Source organism: Etheostoma spectabile, unplaced genomic scaffold (genome assembly GCF_008692095.1).
Source record: "Etheostoma spectabile isolate EspeVRDwgs_2016 unplaced genomic scaffold, UIUC_Espe_1.0 scaffold00018835, whole genome shotgun sequence".
Classification (NCBI taxonomy): Eukaryota; Metazoa; Chordata; class Actinopteri; order Perciformes; family Percidae; genus Etheostoma; species Etheostoma spectabile.
In genome coordinates, this window is record NW_022604507.1 from 100,283 (window position 1) to 124,112 (window position 23,830).

Below are 23,830 nucleotides of genomic sequence, written 5' to 3' on the forward strand. Positions count from 1 at the left end.
GTTATGCTCTTTGCAGACTATGTGGTTCATTTGGCTTAATCAGGCATTGATCTACAGCTTCCACTGGGGTGAATCATGAGGGGGAAAGCGTGCCTTGTTTCAGGCTGTGTTCAGCATGGGAGGAGAACTCCTGACCCTAAATGGGAATATTGTCAAGCGATGGAAAAAGCATATCTACTGGACATGAACAGCACCTCACAAGGCGCAGCAGACGGTGGAAGAGTGTCAAGTCTGGGCACTTTGTAATTCCTTTTCTGCTCTTTCCAGATTATGGTGTTCTGTGGGCTTCATCAAACAGTGATCTACAGCGCCCACTGGGGCAGATTGAAGTCCAGTGTCAAGCATTCGTAATTAAAGTCAGCCCCTCCAAATCTCAAAGCTCAGGATTTCTCCCATCGGGTTGGGAGTCAATTGCTGTCCCAAGTGAAGACGTTCTTGTATCTCAAAAGCTTATTTCAAACAGTGCAACTTGTTCCAACACAAAAACCACAATACTACTGAAACTTTGGATGGTCGCCTCCGCCTCTCACACGGAAGACTGGGGTTTTATTTCCCGATGGGGAGATCTATCTACCAGCTGCTAATTATTTCCCAAGGCTACATCGACACTACTACATCTGCCAGAGTAGTTTGGATAAGAGGCCTAACCATAGCAAAAGATGCATTTTTTAAGAATGTATTATAGTGGATATACTCCAAGAAAGACAAAGGTTTTACAAAAGGATTGAGAATGATCCTGCTATCAAAGATATGTTTTCAGTGACAATATGATCACCTACTTCAGGATCCAGGAACGTAGGCAGACAGCAGGAACCTAAGACGGATCCAAGAATGTAAAACATCAACTATGAGGCTAGGAAGTTGAGGTTCAGGTAATTTAATTCAATTCAATTTTATTTATATAGAGCCAAATCACAACAACACTTATCTCATTGCGCTTTTCATAAAAGAGCAGGTCCAGACCATCTTCTGTGATGTTATTTACAGAAACCCGAAAATTCCTACCAAGAGCAAGCACTAGGCGAAAGAGGCAAGGAAAAACTGAGCCAGAACTACCTATAAGCTTCATCAAAAAGGAAAGTCTCAAGCCTACTCTCAAATGTGGAGATGGTGTCTGCCTCCTGAACCAAACGGGAACTGGTGAGGAGCTTGATAGCTGAACACTCTGGCTCCCATTCTTCTTTTGGAGACTTTAAGAACCACAAGTAACCCTGCATTCTTGGAGCGCAGTGCTCTGGTAGGATAATAAGGTACAATGAGCTCTTTAAAACCTGTTAGCTGACAGATAACACTTCCTCTCCTCCTCTCCAAGTCTGTTTTCTATGAAATTGCTGTTGGTGTTGAGGCCTGAGGTCAGTTAGGAGTCAGTCAGTCGGTCAGTTAGTCAGTAAATCTGACTGATAATTTAAATTTAGCAGCTGAACCAATCTGGAAAATAACATGAGATCAATACAGTTGTTCGGGCCCTGTGCTACATGTTTATTGGCGTTGCCTAGAGTCTGCGTCGGACAACTCTCTCCTACGTCGGTGGACATGGGAGGACTGTGAGTCCTCCTGCGTCTGCGAGCGGGCGAGCGCGTGTCTGCGTCTGCGTGGCATTGTCAAAAAACAACCTGATGGGAGCAACCTGATTGGTCCTACTTATAGACTCTCATGACAATGCTCTGTGATGTCACTGATAATGGCACAGTGATCCAGAAACGGCTTTCCTGCTTGCAGTGGAGATGTGTTAACAGGCGAGTTTTACATTTAGGTCGACACTTGATTTCACAGTCACTTGCTTTTGAAGCCTGGGTAGCTCAGTCGGTAGAGCATCAGACTTTTAATCTGAGGGTCCAGGGTTCAAGTCCCTGTTCAGGCGTAGAGTTGCACATTCTGCTAGATGAGTTGTCCATTGACATGCCTGTATGGACATGGACAAATTCAGACACTATCATATCATGTGTGTTCCATGCGCAAGTCTTTAAAAGAATTTCAACTGTTTTTCAAGCAGGTTTGTATCATAGATAGATAGATAGATAGATAGATAGATTTATTGATCCCAAAAAAATGGGAAATTACAGTGTTACAGCAGCACACGAAATATACATACATACAATATACATGAAATAATTATAATTATAATAACAAAATATAAGAATAAAAATATAAGAATGTAAGAACAAATATTTAAGTATATACAAGATGGGAAAAAACAAAACAAAAATGTGCAGCTTTTGTAAATATGACCCAGTCGTGCCGGTTGCCCTTATTGTAGTATTGTGTGTAGTATTGTGTGTCTCAGAGTCTCATCTACCCCCCAGGGATGACGTGTTGAAGAGTTTTATTGTCTGAGGTAGGAATGATTTCCTGTAGCGGTCCGTGCGGCATTTAAACTGTCGGAGCCTCTTTGAGAAGCTGCTCCTCTGTTGGACCAGTGTGGGGTGGAGAGGGTGGTCAGGGTTATCCATGATAGATAACAGTTTGTTCATCGACCTCCTCTCCACCACAGCTTCAAATGTGTCCTGTTTGCAGCCGATCACGGAGCCAGCCTTCCTGATCAGTTTGTTCAGTCTGTTTGTATCGCTGGCTCCGATGCTGCTGCCCCAGCAGATGACGGAGGAGAACAGAGCACTGGCCACAACAGACTGGTAGAAGGTCTCCAACATCCTGCTGCACACGTTGAAGGATCTCAGCTTCCTCAGGAAATAGAGTCTGCTCATCCCCTTCTTGTAAACAGCAGTGCTGTTGACCTTCCAGTTCAGCCTGCTGTCGATGTTGACACCCAGGTATCTGTAATCCTCCACCATGTCCACGTCACTTCCCAGAATGCATAGGGGCTGCGGAGCCGTTCCCTTCCTCCTGAAGTCGATCACCACCTCTCTGGTCTTATCCACGTTCAGCAGCAGGTGGTTCTTACCAGACCACTCCACAAAGTCACCCACCAGTGCCCTGTACTCCCCCTCCTGTCCATCCCTTATACACCCAACAACTGCAGAGTCATCAGAAAACTTCTGTAGGTGACATGACTCTGAGTTGTACTGGAAGTCTGAGGTGTATAAGGTGAACAGAAAAGGAGACAGCACAGTCCCCTGTGGGGCCCCCGTCCCACTCACCACCACATCAGACAGAACACGGTCCAGGCGGACGAACTGTGGTCTGTCTGTCAGGTAGTCAGTGATCCAGGAGACTATGGACGCACCGACACCCATCACCCGCAGCTTCTCACCAAGTAGCTGAGGCTGGATGGTGTTGAATGCACTGGAGAAATCAAAAAATGTGATTCTTACAGTGCCGCCACCACCATCCAGGTGCAAATGAGCTCGCTGCAGAAGATAGATGACAGCGTCATCCACTCCCAGTCGAGGCTGGTAGGCAAACTGTAGAGGGTCCAGAGAAGAACTCACCTGCGGCCTCAGGTAGGCCAAGACCAGCCTCTCCAGCACCTTCATCACATGAGATGTGAGAGCCACTGGGCGGTAGTCCTTAAGGCCAGATGGAGTCGACTTCTTGGGGACCGGGACAAGGCAGGACGTCTTCCACAACAGCGGCACCCTCTGCAGGCTCAGGCTCAGGTTGAAGAGGTACTGGAGAACACCAGACAGCTGACTGGCGCAGGTCTTCAGGACCCTGGGGCTGATGCCGTCCGGGCCAGCAGCCTTGCGCTGGTGTAGCCTCTCCAGCTGTCTCTTCACCTGGCCAGGTGTGAATGTAAAGCAGGGGGGGGAGCTTGAAGTGTCAGTGGGGGGGGGAAATGTGCTGTAGTGGTGGTGGGGGGAGAGGGCTGACTGCAGGAGGGCTGAGGGAGTGAGGAGGGGTGTTGGAACAAAATAGGGGGGGGGAGGAGGCAATGAGGGGGTGTAGGGGGTTGGTGGAGCGGTAGAAGGGACAGGGGATGGCTGTGAGCTAAACCTATTGAAGTAGAAGTTTAGCTCGTTTGCTCTCTCCTGGCTCCCTGCTGTTTGTCCTCTTCTCCTCCCACACCCGGTGATCTCTTCATTCCTGTCCACACCTCCCTCATGTTGTTCTGCTGGAGACTGGCCTCAAGCTTCCTCCTGTAAGTGTTTTTACACTCCCTCAGTTTATCCCGCAGTCGGTGCTGTACTTCCCTAAGCTCTTGTCTGTCCCATGACCTGAAAGCTGTCTTCTTCTCCTTCAGAAGGACTTTCGGTCACTGGTGATCCACGGCTTATGGTTGGGAAAACAGCGTACAGTCCGGGAGGGCATGGTGGTGTTCTCACAGAACTTAATGTATTCTGTGATACAGTCAGCCATGTGTCGATGTCCTCCCCATATGGCTCACAGAGCACGCTCCAGTCTGTAGACTCCAAGCAGTCCTGCAGTGCCTCCTCAGCCTCCTGAGTCCACCTCCTTACAATCCTTTGTGGACAGGCTGCCCGCAGGACACAAGGAACATACATGGGAGACAGCAAGACAAGATTGTGATCTGATTTGCCAAGGGGGGGGGGCAGTGGCACTGTATGCATCCTTAGCATTTGCATACAGGAGGTCCAAAGTTTTATTTTCTCTTGTGGGGCAGTTAATATATTGTTTAAAGTCCGGGAGGGATTTATCCAGAGAAGCATGATTAAAATCCCCAGAGATAGCGATGAAGGCGTTGGGCTGCTGCGTCTGGAGTCGTGAGACCGTGGTGTTAATGACGTCAGCAGCTGCCTCCGCATCAGCAACGGTGGGATGTAGACAGCTATCATTATGGCGGACGTAAACTCCCTCGGTAAATAGTACGGACGAACCCACAGCCAGCAGTTCAATGTCCGGGCTACAGAAACGTTCCTTCACATTCACATGTCCCGGGTTGCACCACCTTTCACTCACATACAGTGCAACCCCCCCTCCATTCTTCTTACCGCTTTCTGTAACGTTTCTGTCCGCCCGAACGGTCAAAAAGCCGGGTACCGCCACACCATAGTCCGGATGTGCGAGTGCAGCCATGTTTCAGTAAAACACAGTAAACTGCAATCACGGAACTCCCTCTGGGTTCTGATGAGCGCTGCTAGTTCGTCCGTCTTATTCCCCAGAGACCGTACGTTCCCCATAATGATCGCTGGGACGGCAGGCCTGTGCTTTCTTCTTTTCTCTTTACTTTTATTCCTCCTCTGCAACCCGACGTCTCTTCGTAGTTCCTTCGGGACTTCATGTTTGGCCCCGGCAGCAGCACAGGTCCACACAGCGCAATCAGCTGATCGCGTGTGTAAACAACAACGGTCCCGCTGCCTTGAGCGTAGCATGAAGTCACAAAACACGTCCAAAGTAAGAATAAAACTAAAATAAAAGTTCCGAAATGTACAGGCCCCATCCTTTTCACAGCTATACAACACTTAAAAACAAAAGAATAAATAAAATAAAGTGACTAAAAACACACACAAACACAATGCAAACAGGAGCTGCTGCAACAGGCTGCCGCACGACACAGCGCCATCTTGCCATTTAACAATGTTGTCATAACAATGTTGTTGGTAAGTCTAAATGAACAATGGGCAACCTACATCCATCTTGCTAGCACCCAAATCTCTGTACTCATCTCCCTGCTTGGATAGTATGTCCAAGGACATACCACTATGTTCTATAACCCTTTTCATTGGTTTGCTACGACTCTTAAATAATTCCTTTCATTGTATCAATCTCAGAAATAACCAAAATGACGAATTTCACTCATGTGCTTGTGTTTCAACCACCTGTCACTGTATTTTTAGCAGCAGTAGTGCTTTTAGTTTTTTAAAACACCTGCCCCGTGTGAGGGGTGAACTCACGACCTTCAGATTATGAGACTGACGCGCTGCCTACTGCGCCAACGAGGCAACAAAAGACATTGCAATGGTTGGGAAAATCTCTGAAAAACTAACAATTTGGTCGTCATCTTAATAAAACAATGTATGTGGAGACCTATGTTCTCACACAAAGGCTAAGATCAACACTAGATGCTTTGTAATGACCCCATGAAAAGGGAGACAAAAGACTGTGTGCAAGGTTGTATACATGTATGCCTGGTGTATGCATGGATGAGTGTGAGGTGTCAGTGATTTATGCTGGACAGTGTAAAACTAACAAAGATGAGCGGGAGAGGTGCTTGACTGAGAGCACCTCTAGGGCAATCACAGATGCACAACCAATAATAAACACTACTGAGTGAATAAGTTCAGAAAATGAAGAACATTGTTCAGAAAGCTTAATGAGCTTCATTTGACCATAACTATTAACCACCTGAACCTGGTAAAAGGTATGAGGTACTCCTGCATAGCTAGCCAGAGATTTACCTCCTGTAGATGGTGGTCGGCATGCCAACGAGGCTTGGAAATTTGCAGATGGTGATTCAGAGGAGATGTAACAGTTTAAAGTTTAAAGTAACTTAATTTTCTAAATTGTCCGCCTACAGTGCCAACGAGAGCTCTTCTCTAATATTACCGGTATGCAATAGCTATTCAACTTCGGAAGGTATTGTTTCAGAAACAACGATAGACAGCACCATCTTATCACAACGCCCATGTTTGTGTTCCTTCAAAGTTTGCAAAAACATTCATCTGAACTCGCAAATCATTGATGAGATTTTGGAGGTCAAAGGTTCAATGTCAAGGTGACTGTGTCCTCATGTCTGGCCATCCGATTCTTGTGAATGCAATATCTCTGAACGCCTAGAGGGAAGCACTTTAAATTTGGCATACATAACGACTAGGAGTTGCGGATGAACTGATTTCAATTTGGAGGTCAAGGTCAAGGTTACTGTTTCATTACGTCTCCTGAACTGTATATGTATCTCCTGAACTAGTGATGGGGATGCTTGGTGATGTAAAGCCCCAGTGGCCTAATGGATAAGGCACTGGCCTCCTAAGCCAGGGATTGTGGGTTCAAGTCCCACCTGGGGTGAATTTCAGCAGATTGGCACAATGGAAGTGTCCTCGGCCTCTGACCCAGAGGTTCAGGATTGAAACCATCCTCTGCTAACTCTGATTTCCATGGTGAGACGATATAACTGCTGGAAAAGTTGTTGACAGATGTCCAGGATCCTGTAGTAATGCTGACTTTCCAGTGATGTGGTTCGGCTGTTTAGAGGTTTTGATCATATCCATCAGTTGCATGGATGGGACATCAATACCCCGGTTCTATCACCTGATCGCTGTCTTGTCTTTGTCGTTCGACGACTATTTGGGCTCACACCTTAACACACCTAAAACACACCTAAAATCATGCTACACCTCAAAGGACTCTCAAGCACTCCCAGGTGTGCTTTTGCAGAAGAGCGCCTTGTTTTCTTTTAGCTTGGGAAAAGGCTTTAGCTTATGACAAGGTAAACAGATTGCACCATTGTGCTACTCATTAGTGTGTCCACTTCAGTTATGTATTGAAGCACATCCTTAGAGCTAATGGCCCTCATTTATTAACCTAACGTACGACAGGCTTCACGTGAGATTCATGAAACGTTCGTATCACACCAATCAGAGCGTAAGAATGATCGTGCATTGATAAATGCAGCGGCTAGAAACGATTGTAATTTAAATATCACGCCCCATTATATTCTCAGTTTTGAGGCCTCGCCTCTATTATTTATGACATGGCCAGACATAATCCGGCTAAGAAGCGGCACTTTTCAGAGGTGGGGATTTAAAGCCTGACATCCCAGGTGCTCTGGTGCAGCCAGATACCACCAGGCCCAGGGGAATATGCCGCCTAAGAAAAATGCAATCCTACCCGATGAGAAGAATAAACATTGTGAAAATAACGAAAATATGAATACATTAAACATATACGGGCATTGAACATATTGCTGCAGTCTCAGTCTTTGGATGGTATAGGTAGCGCCCCGTCAGACATGTCATGATATCATGACATGTTTAATTTACTATGTAATAATTTTTGAGACAGGTCCTACTGAAGATCTGTTGGATCAGTCAGGATGGCCGAGCGGTCCAAGGCGCTGCGTTCAGGTCGCAGTCTCCATTGGAGGCGTAGGTTCAAATCCCACTTCTGACAACTAGTGTTTTATTTTGGAACTAATGTCTAAGAGTTGATATTGGGAGTAAAGAACTTAGCAGTTCTTTGTATTTAACAGGACATGAATGTGCATGAGAAACGCAATTCCAAGTGCAGCGTTTTGTGAGCATCTTTATTGTCAACACATGTAAAGTTCCTTAGGGGCCCGTAGTGGATGAAATGGTAAAACATTTGGCCCTGGATGCATAGAATTCCTGCCATATTGAGCGACAAAGTTTGGGTGTCCTGAAAAAAGGGTCTTGAACTCTATCTCGCCGACCTCTTTTTTTACTGTTTCTTGTTATGTCACGGCAAGAAGTATTATGCTTTTGAGTCGTTTGTCCATCTCTACATCAGAATCAGAAATAAAAAAAACATCAGACATATGCAGTCTCTGTGGCGCAATAGGTCAGCGGCGTCGGCTGTTAACCGAAAGGTTGGTGGTTCAAGTCCACCCAGGGACGTTTATTGCTTAAATAATCTGGAGTGAGCCAACTCTGGGATTTATCCTTCTTCAGGAGACCATAGAGCAGCCCAAAGATAACCCAAGTGGCCTTATGTCTATCAGAAGATACAGTTCTGGAACCCATGTACATATTAATCTTTACAGTCATCAGAGATGGGAAGTAACGAAGTACAAATACTTTGTTAACAAAATAACGAAGTACAAACACTTCATTACTGTACTCAAGTAGATTTTGCGGATATTTTACTTTACTCTTTATTTTTTTTGGCGACTTTTTACTTTTACTCCTTACATTTTACCACAATATTGGTACTTTCTACTCCCTACATTTTACAAAATTGGCTTGTTACTTTAGTTTTGTACTAAAGGTTTCTATCAGGTGTGATTTGGAGTCCATGTCGGAGAATAGCGCGGACACGCGCCTCACACCACGAGCAGGCGCGCACGGCACACGGAGACAAAAGTGAGAGAAAAGAAAAAGAGACTAGCTGTCTGGAGGATAACCAGCTGAGATCGTGTGCGTCTTTGAGAACTGTAAGTCATATAACTGATGTTGTCAGTTCATGTAAGCCTGTTGTTGTATTGGTCTGTAGTTCTGGTACATTTAAAAGTTAGCTTGTTTACGTTCTTCTACTGTTGGCTAGGTTACACCTGGCTGTTGATTCGATATAATGGCGATTGTTGAACGTCCTTGCTCATTAAGATAATGTAATTAGTAGTTGGTTTATTGTTATTATTTACTAGCATATATGATTCCTATCATTGTGTATGGTAGCCTTTACAATGTTGTTTATTTCATTTATTACCACACACACATTCATAGCAGAGCTGCCCCCCCCCCCCCCATGTTTATACTGATGATTGATTGTAATAAAGCAGTAACAGAGAGTTGTCTCCGTCTGTGTTTTAACAGACACACCTGGGCCGAAGTTGGAAACCACAATCAGCTTTAAATCCAGTTCTAATCTAGTCCTCACTAAATTTCAAATAATTTCCCTGGAGTTACCATTACAAAATTTAATCTAATTAAATTGGAACATACACAGACTTCTCACAAAATCACACTTGAATTCATATCTTGCTACTCGGTCAGAATCTTATTAACCTGGAGTCCCAGTCTCTGTCAATATAAATAGGCTATATGTTTATATATGTTTTAGGCCTATTGGCAGACAGCCATTTAAAATGTAGGCAATGGCATATAAAGAATAAAGAATAAAGAGTCTTTTCTCCATGTCCACTGTAGTTTCTCAGTGTGCTCTCTAGTAACATCTGTCTGGTCCAGGGAGCTTTGTCATTCATAAGGCTACTTTTACTTTTATATTTTAAGTATATTGCCAAGCCTGTACAGATGGAGGAGAGATGAAATGTGTCAGTAATATAGGAGATTGTTGGCTGGAAGTATGGAGATACTAATATGCATTACTTAAAAGGAGAAAACTAACAACATTCTATGGTCATGTAAGTATGTGTTTTCCAATAAAAAGATTGACTTGAGAATAATTACTTGGTCTATAAGTGATGTTCAGAGGCCCGACATGGCCCTTCTATGTTCATGTTAGTATGTGTTTTCCAATCAAAATTTGACTCGAGAATAATTAATTAGTCTATAAATGATGCTCAGAGGCCCCACATGGCCCTCACCTTGTTCGCAATAGGTCAGCGCAGTCGGCTGTTAACCGAAAGGATGGTGGTTCAAGTCCACCCAGGGACGTTTGTTGCTTAAATAACCTGGAGTAAGCCAACTCTAGGGTTTATCATTCTGCAGGTGAATATAGAGCAGCCCAAAGATAACCCAAGTGGCCTTACCTATATCTGAAGGTACAGTTCTGAAAACCATGTACAGTACATATTAATCTTTACGGTCATTGGTATGCAGGTCACTTAATGTAATACAAGCAAATACATAAGGCCAGACAGAGACAAAAAGTGAGAGAAAAGAAAAAGAGATTAGCTGTCTAAAGGATAACCAGTTGAGATAGTGTGCGTCTTTGAGAACTGTAAGTCATATAACTGATGTTGTCAATTCATTTAAACTAATGAGGAAGAATTTGACAAATCAAAATCAAGTCCAGGAACTTATTCTTTCAAACATCACACCTGAGTCTCTCAAGTCCTGACCATTCCCTGACCGGGAATCGAACCCGGGCCGCGGCGGTGAGAGCTCCGAATCCTAGCCACTAGACCATCAGGGAGTCACATCTTTCAAATTTATCTTTGCAGATGTGAGTTTTCTTTTCATTTACTGGAATGACTCATATTGTTTTAGGCGAGGAATGGCGCCTGGCTAGACCTTCAGAAGGCAGGACATGACAGATTACACATCTGTCACATAGTCAGTTAGTATTCTTAAATACCAAGTCTCTTGTTGTTCCTTGACTAGTCGGCCACCCCTGCTTTGCATCGCTCCAGGTATGTAGAATAAAAATCTGTTATGCACCTTTGCGTTGCGCTAAAATGTCAAAATTTGGACCTGAATCCAACAATAACATTACTGGACTCTCACATACATTGGTTTTCAGTTAAAAATGTTGGTTAGGGGTTTAGTAACTGCTTGAAAAAATGAAAAGAATTGTTATTGAGATAGAGGCAGATGAAGTGTTTATGACCCATCAATGAGGACAAAAGGATACATCCACTGTCGGGGTCTGATTTAAAGGAAATGGTACTCTTTAAAACGTTAAACTAATGAGGAAGAATTTGACAAATCAACCAAAAACTTGCTCTTTTAAATCTGTGTCTGTCAAGTCCTGACCATTCCCTGACCGGAACTGAACCCCGGCCACGGCGGTGAGGGCGCCAAATCCTAGCCATTAGACCATCAGGGAGTTACATTTATCTAATTTAATTTAACATATTGTTGGTTATATTGTTTTAGGCAAGAAATGGCGCATGGTTAGAGATTTAGAAGGCAGTGGTGCAAAATGCAAAACTGCCTGTTTCGATTTAATTACATGGTAATAATACCAAAACAGAGGTGTAGTGATTACTTGGAAATGCTTCCGGTAGTTTCTGAAATAAAAACCATGAATCAGTGGTGGAAAATGCAAAACTGCCTGTTTCAATTTTATTACATGGTAATATTAGAATAACAGAGGTGCAGAGATTAGAGGTGCAGAGATTACCTGGAAATACTTACCATGAAATATGTCTTGTCCTTCACGCACGTAAGGCTGTGCAATCTGACCAGCAGCTAAACACCTTCCACCATCAAGCACTGGCGACCGGGATCCTTGTAACACGTTTATTTGAGTAACAAAGGGTGAAACTGGGAGAAAACACAATGACCAGTTACTTAGATAGTAATGAGTCACATATATTAAACAAAGATAATTGTAAAAACAATATAACTACACAACAGGCTAGCAAAAATGTAAGATGAAATAAAGAAACACGTAATGTATTGTTATACAGTGTACGTAGTATAACCTATGTTGGGTATCTAAATAAACTAAGATATACTTACATGTGGCATTACCCAAGATAAAAGTGGCAAACTATCTTACTGAAGTATACCGTCAGTTAGGGCTGAACAATATTGTGTTTTAGCATTGACATCGCGATGTGCGCATGCGCGAAAGTCACATTGCAGGACGTTACGATGTTGACGTTAATACTTTTTTGCTGCTTGATAGAAAAGTAACCTTTCACTGTTTCTCCTTTACATGATTATTACCATCTGACCATTCCCCTTTAAGACAGGTAGCCATGTGGGCAACGTGTGTATGTGACGTTAGTCCGATGGGGTTTATTGTTATGGGAAGTGAGGCTCTTCGCGTGTAGAAAAGTAGCCTACCATTGGCAACAGCTGCCTCAGACACAGTGATGTCATAGTATTTGATGGGTAGTGAGTGACGCTACAGTAGTTGGGGTTTTATGTTCTCCTCAAATACAAACTAAACCCCCTGATTAATGCAACATAATCACAACGTCTCCCGGCCATTTCCCACCGCAGAAAGCTGCTATCAGCCAAGCTAAAGCTAATATAGTTAGCTTAAAGAAACAAGCAGAAAGCTGCTACCAGCCAGGCTAAAGCTAAAATAGTTAGCTTAAAGAAACAAGCAGAAAGCTGCTACCAGCCGGTCTAAAGCTAATATAGTTAGCTTAAAGAAACAAGCAGAAAGCTGCTACCAGCCAGGCTAAAGCTAAAATAGTTAGCTTAAAGAAACAAGCAGAAAGGCGCTACCAGCCAGGCTAAAGCTAAAATAGTTAGCTTAAAGAAACAAGCAGAAAGCTGCTACCAGCCGGTCTAAAGCTAATATAGTTAGCTTAAAGAACAAGCAGAAAGCTGCTACCAGCCAGGCTAAAGCTAATATAGTTAGCTTAAAGAAACAAGCAGAAAGCTGCTACCAGCCGGTCTAAAGCTAATACAACTAGCCCAAAGAAACAAGAGGCATGCAGGTCTGGTCAGTTTATCAAACTGACGAGCTGGCCTCGCTAGTCGACCACAACCTGAAATTTAGAGGAAGCAACATGCAGTCACTGTCATTCACGTTAACCTGGATTGATTATTATATGAATACAATGGTGTCATGCTAGTCAACCAGAGTATTTCTACCTGATGTCCCTCTCCAAAATCACTTCAGAAGAGCAATGTTAGTCACAGCGCTTACTTGCTTTGGTGTTTGTAAAGCAATAAAGTTCAACAAAGAATATGAAGGTAAATATGGTGCAAATGTGAGAGCGCGTAGATGTGATGTGAGCACTTAGAGAATATGATTTGAGAGCTTGTAGAAAAAAATTCTGTACTTGTACTTTATTTCATTTTTTTTTTCACTTCAGTCACTTTTCCACAAAGGCGAGTCTGCACCCTTGACTTTTGCAACACTTCTTGTGATACATTTGGTGCAAAACTAAGTTGTACCTGTGGACTTAGTCTGTGGAGCTCTGCGCCAACAGGATGGGGGGGAGGGGGCAGCAGGGTTTTTATCCCCAGATGAGGGACAACTCTGTCCGGCTTATTTATGAAGCATGAAAGCTAGCATAAGCTTACTAGCATCCAGCCCGCTTCTAAATACTGTAAATACCTTTTAATTATCTCAACACTTTTTAACAGTTAAACTGAAACACTGGAGCTCCAGGTGCTGCAGACGCAGACGGTCCGCCGTCAGTGGGGCTCGGCCAGCGGGGAAACATCGCTAGAAAGCTCCGCTGCCGACCTCAACGGGATCTGATCTCCAGCGAGACATGGAAAGCTCCAGACCCGATAGCAGCGGCACAACCCCCCATGAGCCCACCGCCAGTGTTGGGGAATAGCAAGCTAGCGTTAGCAAACTAACCAACCAGCCCGCTTAAAAAAAAAAATATTTAATTTAAAAGGCACGCATTATACCCATTGATGGCGGTCTGTCCGTGGCTGCAAGACCTGGAGCTCACCTCCAGTGTTTCAGTTTGACTGTTTAAAGTGTTAGGATAATTAAAATGTATTTATTTATAAGCGGGGTTAGTTTAGTACGCTAGCTTGCTAATCCACCAACACTAGTGGTGAGCGGGTCTGAAGCTATCCATGTCCGTCTGCAGCTGCAGGACCTGGAGCTCACCGCCAGTGTTTCAGTTTGACTGTTAAAAAGTGTTGAGATAATTAAAAAGTATTTGTTTGGAAGCAGGCTGGCTGCTAGTTAGCTAACGCTAGCTTCCATGCTACATAAATAAGCCGGACAGAGTTGTCCCTCACAAAAAAACACAGGTAAAATTAAAAAACACTGCATAAGCTTTGTACTGTGTGTTCATTTAAATATAGGTACACCTACATGTAGGGTGACGAGATTGCAAAATAAGCCTATATATTAATATTAGGACTATCCATATGTCAAGGGTGTATATTTTCATTAGGCGGTGCAGTACAGCCCGATCCAGCAGGGGAGAGTTCTAGCCCGACCAGGCTCCTCTCTTTACATTGTAAGCCTCACTGGGTGTCCAAACTAAAATGATAAGAGGCAACTTGGTAGACTCCTTACTGATGTTTATATCTGTACTCACAATGCCCTTTTTTTAAAACACCAGCCAATCACAAGTCTTACATGTGAATAATCAATGTGTGAGTAATCAGGGAGCTCACATAAAAGATAGTTGCAAGGTCTACCAAAAGTTTAACTTTACAAGCCGTAAAATGTTGGAACCTTGGTGGCCACAGGTTCCCAAATCTCCCCACAAAAGCCCCGGATTGTTATCAGCAGAGCAGAGTGGCGCAGCGGAAGCGTGCTGGGCCCATAACCCAGAGGTCGATGGATCGAAACCATCCTCTGCTAATTCCTGTGCTTTGTATCAGCATTAAGTCTATTTCCTGTCTGTTGATGTTTAACAAAGCCTCTGATGTTGCAAGTGTCTGAAGTGAAACGTCTCTCCACCTGCTGAAGAGTAAACTTAATGTCATGTTGAGATTATACAGTATATACATTATACAGTGCTCATACTCCTTTATTCCCGCTGTAACACCCATAAAAACTGGAGTGTAATACAGTAAATATACTACACTACAGGTAATAAATACTGTAAATAGAAACTGTAAAACATGTACGTTTAAAGTGCTTGTTGTGCTGTCTACCAGTCAGATTACCACAGGAGGTAATATCTTCTGCAGCTCTTTTAAAGACTCTACCATAATACCTGCTGGAGATGCCAGGTCCTCATACATGGAAAGCATGCGCTCTACCACTGAGCTACATCCCCTGAAGATTTTGAAATTCTTCTGACTTTTTTCTGAGATAGAGTTAGACTTATCTTTATTAATCCTTTTGGGATGACTCCACAAGGAAATTGAAATATTACGGAATAAAAGAAGAAACCGTGGTAAAACATGTAATGTTAATGTTGTAGCTGGCTTTAAAACCTGTAAATGCAACTGCGGTGGCTGGAAATCAAACCTGGGTAAAATGCTTGCAGTGCTAATGGTATAAATCATAGTTGAAAAGTAACACACCTGTTGCCTTTCTGCTGGACAATACAACGCTCACTGCAAATCTTGTAAGACAGATTGATAAGAAATACATTGGTGGAGACTGGTTGCTTCCAGTACCTATGAGATAAGACAATATTGTTTATGAAAGCACATCTGCGATTTGGTATACTCTGATGTGTCATTGGTTTGGTACCACTCTTAAAAAACACTGCTCGTTGTCGGCAGGATTCAAACCTGCGCGGGGAGACCCCAATGGATTTCTAGTCCATCGCCTTAACCACTCGGCCACAACAACATGATAAGCTGAGCTATGACTGTTTGCTGAAATGTTCATGTAGCACCTCAACACACCATATAATGCCTAAGCTGCACTTGCAAAATAGCAGGGTGTTCAAATACTTATTTTCCTCACTGTAAGATTCCTATACATTGTGTATGGTAGCCATTACAATGTTGTTTATTTCTTTTATTACCACACACACATTCATAGCAGAGCTGCCCCCCCATGTTTATACTGATGATTGATTGTAATAAATCAACAGAGAGAAGTTGTCTCCGTCTGTGTTTTAACAGACACACCTGGGCCGAAGTTGGAAACCAGAATCAGCTTTAAATCCAGTTCTAATCTAGTCCTCACTAAATTTCAAATAATTTCCCTGGAGTTACCATTACGAAATTTAATCTAATTAAATTGGAACATACACAGACTTCTCACAAAATCACACTTGAATTCATATCTTGCTACTCGGTCAGAATCTTATTAACCTGGAGTCCCAGTCTCTGTCAATATAAATAGGCTATATGTTTATATATGTTTCAGGCCTATTGGTAGACGGCCATTTAAAATGTAGGCAATGGCATATAAAGAATAAAGAATAAAGAGTCTTTTCTCCATGTCCACTGTAGTTTCTCAGTGTGCTCTCTAGTAACATCTGTCTGGCCCAGGTAGCTTTGTCATTCATAAGGCTACTTTTACTTTTATATTTTAATTATATTGCTAAGCCTGTACTTTGGTACTTTTACTTGAGTAAAGAAGTTAAATCAGTACTTCTACTTTTACCAGAGTATTTGTTAACACAATTATCTCTTCTTCTACTTGAGCACGGGCAGTGAGTACTTTTGCCATCTCTGACGGCCTCTGTATTGTTCTGTTTAGAGTATGTATATATTGTGTGTATGGACTAGTCCATTTTAGTTAACAAACCCTTGCAACACTTTTAAAGGTTCCATGGTGTAATGGTTAGCACTCTGGACTCTGAATCCAGCGATCTGAGTTCAAGTCTCGGTGGAACCTGGTTTTTAAGCCACACCACAGGTAAAAAAGATCAACCTTTCAACTTTCCACATCTAGTTTACAGTAAGCTTACAGGTTTAACTGTGTAATATTCACACTGGCAGTGAGAACTACTGTAGAAATTATTATCTTGGTCAATGTTGTTTTCAATGTCTTGTGGTTTATGTTCTGTGTATTTGAAAGTTTGAAAGTTCAGTTGATTATATGTAACAGAGAAGTTTCTGTCCAAGTTTGCCATGATCATTGTGTTTGATACGTCCAATTCAGTTTGTATGCAGTTACCTTATGTAGGCCTATGTTGCTCTTGATTCATTCCTTCTTCAAACTTATCCAGCTCGGTGATGTCCCTGATGAGAATCACTTCAATCTCTTTTGCTGCCTCAGGCGTCAACCCGTGAAGTTTGATGTATATTTTACAATTTCTTGCCCATGTTGCCTGGATCTTGTTTTGTTTTCTGAGTATGAGTGCTTTCTTGGCAATATCAGCATTTTTCTTGGTGAGGTGTTTGTTGATGTAAACTTGGATGCCTTTTAATTTCCTTCCTTGTCTGAGAAGTGCGGACTTTTTCTTTCTGTTGGTGAACCGGATTATTACCAATGGAGTGGCCGTTTGTTTTTGCTCGGAAGACTATGACAATCCTCAACGTCCCTGCTATCAACATAAATGCCTTTGCTGTCCAAAAAGCAAATCACCTGTTGTTCCAGCGTCTCCTTCTCCTCCTCGAGAGCTTCCCTCAGCCTAGCAGTGGTGTAGCCAGCGTCTGCGGCCATCCTGGCATGGTTCCGTTGTTTGGTTCTCAGGCCGCTGATAATCACATTGCATTGCTCGAGGTCAGCAACTCAAGTTTCAGAAAAGCAATCTTCTCCACGTTTTGCCCGTTTAGCGTTTGTATTTTACTCATCAGATCTATGATTTTTCTTCTGTTGAAATCTCCGCCGACAAGAAGTCCAGAGATTTCTTTATCTCCTCAACCTCATCGGGTAGGATTGCATTTTTCTTAGGCGGCATATTCTACTGGGCCTGGTGGTAGCCGGCTGCTCCTGGTCCTGGTGGTAGCTGGCTGCACCAGAGCACCTGAGATGTCAAGGTTTGCAATCGCCACCTCTGAAAAATGGCTCTTCTTAGCCGGATTACGTCTGTCCATGTCGTAAATAGTAGCGGCGATGCCTCAAAACCGAGAATATAATGGGGTGTGATAATTTTAATTATGATCGTTTCCAGCTGCTGCATTTATCAATGTACGATCATTCTTACGCTCTGATTGGTGTGATACGAACGTTTCATGAATCTCACGTGAAGCCTGTCGTACGTTAGGTTAATAAATGAGGGCCATTAGCTCTAAGGATGTGCTTCAATACATAACTGAAGTGGACACACTAATGAGTAGCACTATGGATCAATTTGTTTACCTTGTCAAGCTAAAGCCTTTTTCTAAGCTAAAAGAAAACAAGGCGCTCTTCTGCAAAAGCACAGCTGGGAGTGCTTGAGAGCACTTTTGAGGTGCAGTGTGATTTTCGGCTGAGATGCTTTGGGTGCGTTTAGGTGTGAGCCCAAATAGTTGTTGAACGACAAAGACAAGACAGCGATCAGGCGGTAGAACCAGGGTATTGATGTCCCGTCCATGCAACCGATGGATATGATTAAAACCTGTATACAGCCCAACCACTTACCAATCACATCACTGGAAAGACAGCATTACTACAGGGTCCTGACAGGGTAGTGGATGTCAATTTTTAAAATGGACAGAAAACTGCCAGAACGCGATTTGCTACTTTTCATGGGCTGTCAACAACTTTTCCAGCAGTTATAACATGATTCATCTCACCATGGAAATCATAATCTCTTGATTCATCTCCCTTTCAGAGTTTCTACCATTGTGTCACCAGCAAAACAGAGCTAGCAGAGGATGATTTTGAACTATCAACCTCTAGGTTGTGGGCCCAGCACACTTCCACTGCGCCACTCTGCTGAAAACCACCCCAGATGGGACTTGAACCCACAATCCCTGGCTTAGGAGGCCAGTGCCTTATCCATTAGGCCACTGGGGCTTTACGTCACCCAAACTCAACAGTTCAGGAGAAATACATATACAGTTCTGGAGACATAATGAAACAGTAACCTTGACCTCTAGATTTTGAAGTGCTTCCCTCTAGGCGTTCAGAGATATTGCATTCACAAGAATTGGATGGACAGACATGAGGACACAGTCACCTTGACATTGAACCTTTGACCTCCAAAATCTCATCAATTGATTTGCAAGTTCATGTGAATGTTTTTGCAAACACATACATGGGCATTTTGATAAGATGGTGCTGTCTATCGTTGTTTCTGAGATCAACAATACCTTCTAAATTGAATAGCTATTGCGTACCCGGTAATATTAGAGTAGAGCTCTCGTTGGCACTGTAGGTGGACAATTTAGAAAATTAAGTTACTTTACACTTTAAACTGTTACATCTCCTCTGAATCACCAACTGCAAATTTCCAAGCCTCGTTGGCATGCCGACCACCATCTTCAGAAGGTAAATCACTAGCTGGCTATGCATGAGTACCTCATACCTTTTACCAGGTTCAGGTGGTTAATAGTTATGGTCAAATGAAGCTTCATTAAGCTTTCTGAACAATGTTCTTCATTTTCTGAACGCATTCACTCAGTAGTGTTTTATTATTGGTTGTGCATCTGTGATTGCCCTAGAGGTCTCTCAGTCCAGCACCTCTCCCGCTCATCTTTGTTAGTTTTACACTGTTCAGCATAAATCGCTGACACCATACCTCACACTCATCCATGCATATACATTCACCACTGACTAAACTGACTACCACCATCATTTAATTATCATTTCTTTTGTTGTGGTCATATTCTCGCATTTCCTTCAACCTTTGCACACGGTCTTTTGTCCTGGCTTTTTCATGGGGTCATGACAAAGCATCTAGGGTCAATTTTAGCCTTTGTGTGAGTACATAGGTTTCCAGATACATTGTTTTTATTGAGATTAAAGACCAAATTGTTAGTTTTTCTGAAATTTTCCCAACCATTGCAATGCCATTTATAGCCTCGTTGGCGCAGTAGGCAGCGTGTCAGTCTCATAATCTGAAGGTCGTGAGTTCAACCCTCACACGGGGCAGGTGTTTTAAAAACAAGAAAAACACAACTAATGCGGAAACAGTGACATTCAGGTGGTTGAACACTGGTACTAGAACATAAATGGAATTTGTCATTCTTTGGTTATTTCTGAGATTGATACAATGAAAGGAATTTTTTAAGAGTGTTAGCAAACCAATGAAAAGGGTTATAGAACATATGTGTTATTGTCCTTAGACATACTATCCAAGCAGGGAGATCAGCACAGAGATTTGGGTGCTAGCAAGATGGATGTAGGTTGCCCATTGTTCATTTAGACTTACCAGCAACATTGTTATGATACAAACATGCTTGAAAAACAGCGACAAATCTGTTTAAAGACTTGTGCATGGAACACAAATGATATGGCAGTATCTGAAGTGTTCAGGCATGTCAAATGGACAACTCATCTAGCAGAATGTGAAACTTTACACATGAACAGGGACTTGAACACTGGACCCTCAGATTAAAAGTCTGATGCTCTACCGACTGAGCTACCCAGGCTTCTAAAGCAGCTGGCTGTGGAAAAAACAATCTGCTGAACTACAAATTAAAGTAAATGAAGACCATTAAGCTGTTGCCATGATCACGGTCTTCTGGACAGCAGGAGGGTAGACCATAATTTGCACAATGCCTGAGAACACCAAATGTTATTGCACAAACTGGTTGAAAATTGGCTAAATTGACCAAAACGGTTAAAAAGCTCAAAGTCACAACTCATCATGGCCACTAGCAGACTGTGAACATCCTGCAAACCTGCATGACAGATGACGTTAGCGAGCACTTCATACATATCACACAATCAAGCTGTTGCCTTATCAGGGACTTGAGCTGTGGTATTCTTTTTCGCTGAAAACGTTGATAACCTATTGCAATTTGTGGACAAATAAACTTTATTGCTGGTGAAAACGATAAAACAACTCTCCCTCTTGATCCGCTTCCTCTTGACGGGAAAAATCCACCAGATGACTTGCCATTCAAGCAGGGAGATCAGCACAGAGATTTGGGTGCTATCAAGATGGATGTAGGTTGGCCATTGTTCATTTAGAGATAGCACCCGCATTGTCATGATGCAAACCTGCATGAAAAACAGCCACAATTCTTTTTAAAGACTTGTGCATGTTACTTACATGATACAACAGTGTCTGAAAGTGTTCAGAATTGCCAAAGTGTACAACTCCTCCAGCTCATCCAGAACTCGGACAATTTGGCTCAATTTGCTCAATTTGGCCTTAATTGTTTCTGGACATCTGTTCTTTTTAAACAGTTAAAAAGCAGGCCGGTTAGCTCAGATTGTTTGAGTGTGGTGCTAAAATGCTAAGCACCGGCAGACACTTTAGGGGTACTAAAATCGCCAAACCCTACGCCCAAGAGCATCTGTATCCACCTTTTTATGCACAAATTGGCCATTAGCGCAAAACAAGTCTCAATCTCTATAGCTCTGCTTTCCACGTCTTTTGTAGCAAGGCCAAAAACATACAGTTGTAAGGTTGTCTGCTCAGCAAGTGCAAATATGAGTCACAGGTAACTGATGTGCCTAGCATTCAATCTATTTCCTTCACCAAAAGCTAACTGGCCACCTAATTAGTCTGCCTTTCTTACAAATGTTACCTCACTCCTGAATTTCAGATAAACCGTGGAAATTCAGATTTGGAAATATTCCTTTTTTTTTGCAACCATGTGGCCTAATGGACAAGGCGTCTGACTTTGGATCAGAAGATTGAGGGTTCGAGAAACTCCTGTATACCTCCAGAAATAGAATAGGAGCATGCATCATCTTGGTTTGGACTCTATAGCTATGCTTTCCATGTCTTTTTTGCAACTCCGAAAACATATGCAGTCCCTACAAACCATACACAACCAGGTAGCCCATCCAGAACTGGCCCAATTTTGCTTGATTTCGCCTGGTTTGTTTCCGGAAATCTTTCTTTTTCAAACACTTAAAAAGCAGGCCGGTTAGCTCAGATGGTTTGAGTGTGGTGCTAATAATGCTAAGCACCTGCAAACACTTTAGGGGTAATAAAATCACCAAACCCTACACTTAAGATCATCTGTTTCCACCTTTTGTTTGCACAAATAGGCCATTTACGCAAGTGAAGAAGTTCTTGTATCTCAAAGGCATATGAGGTTGCATACAGATGGAGAGAAGGAGGAAGAGAGAGGTACCTAGTGCATCATGGGAAGTCCCCCGGCAGTCTAGGCCTATAGCAGCACAACTAAGGGATGGTTCAGGACTCACCCAAGCCAGCCCTACGTATAGGATTTATCAAAGAGGAAAGTCTTAAGCCTACTCTTACATGTGGAGATGGTGTCTGCCTCCTGAACCCAAACTGGAACCTGGTTCCACAGGAGAAGAACGCTCTGGCTCCCATTCTACTTTTGGAAAACCTGTTCTTGACTTGCCTTTTCCCACATTCTCTGAATGCTTAGCTAACTAAATGACTTAAGTTGGCCAATAATTGTTGCTTTTTCATCTTCGTTGTGATTGTTGTGTGCCTTCAATATCATATCATATCAATAGTATGTGGATATTATGAAAGAAACTGTCAAGCAAACACTTGCAACACTTTTAAAGGTTCCATGGTGTAATGGTTAGCACTCTGGCCTCTGACTCCAGCGATCTGAGTTCAAATCTTGGTGGTATGTGTTTTAAGCCACAGTATAGGTGAAAAAAATCAACCTTTCAACTTTCCACATTTAGTTTAAAGTAAGCGTACAGGTTTAATGTCCTTGGCCATTTAGACTGTAAACAGTATGTTGGTGGGGGCATGTTGAGGAGTCACCTGGTCGTTAATGTAACTTGAAGGAGTTCCAAATTTGACAGTAGACTGGAAGTGATAGGCTTTGAGTTACATGGGGGATACACACTTTGCATTCAGTCTCACAATCACCATAAAAATTAGGGATCACTGAAATTTGAACTTGTGTTGCTGCAGTCAGAGTATACAGTGCTCATCCTGAATGGGCTAGTATAGTGCATCAGAACTGCTTGTTGAATGGTCTATAAGCTTTGGAACCCCCCTTTCCCCACAGCTTTCAATTCTCAGATATGGATAGGGGAGTGGGCACTGTGTCCAACCTTTCTGTGTAAAAAACAAAAACAACTAAAGAAGTCTCTTGGATGAGAGACAAAACTTCTGCGGAGGACCTTTTTACCAAGTCCTGATGCCCTTCAAGTTCAAGGAGTCTTTATTATCCTTGGGGGCAATTTGTTGTGCAGCAGCATGTAACATAAATAACACACAGGTTATTCAATACAACAGCCATACATCTGGAAACAAATAAACACGTACTATACAGAAGTCCACACCTCACCTTGACTTATTAAAGAAGCCTATAGCAGCAGGGACAAAAGAGTTTTTGTGTCTGTTTGTCCTTGTCCAGACGGCAACAAGATGAAGCAGCTTTTCAGGGGTGAGTAGGGTCGGCCAGGACTTATTGGGCCTTCTTGAGGGACCTTGTCTCATATACAGAGTTTAAGTCAGTCAGAGGGTTGTGAGAATTCTCGCCACGCACCTTAACTATACATTGCAGCCTGTTCTTGTTTTTAAGCGTTGGGGCAATGTTATTAAAAACTGACAGCTCCTCACTAAAATCATAAATATTAAAACAATTATAAAAAGTGTTGTCATTTGAGAGGGCAAGGTGTGACATGCCATTGAGGGAGATCAGACACTTCTTAGGTTGCATCCCCATCATTGCCTTCACACCCTCCCATGGAGGACGTGAGTGACCTGTGCTCAGCATGTTCTAAACTTTGTCCTCATTATTAAGTTTTGCAAGCTTAAGTTCCTTTTTAGCTTGTTTTTGAAGTACTCTGTATTGAGTCATGTTACCTTGGTTGAAGCTAATATTTCGTTGATTAATTATGCTTTTGACAAATTTGGAGACCCATGGTATATTATTTGGACATATGGAGATGGATTTACGAGAGATGACTAAGTCTTCACAGAAGGTGATGTATGCAGAAACAGTCTCTTTGGGCTCATCAAGGTCCTTACATTTGTTTTTGAATAGATCCCAGTCAGTGCAGCAGTAGCATTCCTGTAGACACTGGATTGATTCATCTGACCAAACCGGAACTA

General features: G+C 42.7%; 8 non-coding genes across 8 annotated transcripts; 5 read left to right on the forward strand and 3 right to left on the reverse strand.

Moving 5' to 3' along the window:
- The first annotated feature begins 1,788 nt into the window (after window positions 1–1,788).
- trnak-uuu (transfer RNA lysine (anticodon UUU)) lies at window positions 1,789–1,861 on the forward strand. The gene has a single exon. It is a non-coding gene; the product is annotated as a tRNA-Lys (tRNA).
- Window positions 1,862–6,788: 4,927 nt separating this feature from the next.
- trnar-ccu (transfer RNA arginine (anticodon CCU)) lies at window positions 6,789–6,861 on the forward strand. The gene has a single exon. It is a non-coding gene; the product is annotated as a tRNA-Arg (tRNA).
- A 1,494-nt stretch (window positions 6,862–8,355) lies between these two features.
- Window positions 8,356–8,429, forward strand: trnan-guu (transfer RNA asparagine (anticodon GUU)). Its single transcript has one exon. It is a non-coding gene; the product is annotated as a tRNA-Asn (tRNA).
- Window positions 8,430–10,554: 2,125 nt separating this feature from the next.
- trnae-cuc (transfer RNA glutamic acid (anticodon CUC)) lies at window positions 10,555–10,626 on the reverse strand. The gene has a single exon. It is a non-coding gene; the product is annotated as a tRNA-Glu (tRNA).
- Window positions 10,627–15,542: 4,916 nt separating this feature from the next.
- Window positions 15,543–15,624, reverse strand: trnas-aga (transfer RNA serine (anticodon AGA)). Its single transcript has one exon. It is a non-coding gene; the product is annotated as a tRNA-Ser (tRNA).
- Window positions 15,625–16,551: 927 nt separating this feature from the next.
- trnaq-cug (transfer RNA glutamine (anticodon CUG)) lies at window positions 16,552–16,623 on the forward strand. The gene has a single exon. It is a non-coding gene; the product is annotated as a tRNA-Gln (tRNA).
- Window positions 16,624–18,599: 1,976 nt separating this feature from the next.
- Window positions 18,600–18,672, reverse strand: trnar-ccu (transfer RNA arginine (anticodon CCU)). Its single transcript has one exon. It is a non-coding gene; the product is annotated as a tRNA-Arg (tRNA).
- Window positions 18,673–19,676: 1,004 nt separating this feature from the next.
- On the forward strand, window positions 19,677–19,749 carry trnam-cau (transfer RNA methionine (anticodon CAU)). Its single transcript has one exon. It is a non-coding gene; the product is annotated as a tRNA-Met (tRNA).
- The last annotated feature ends 4,081 nt before the right edge of the window (window positions 19,750–23,830 follow it).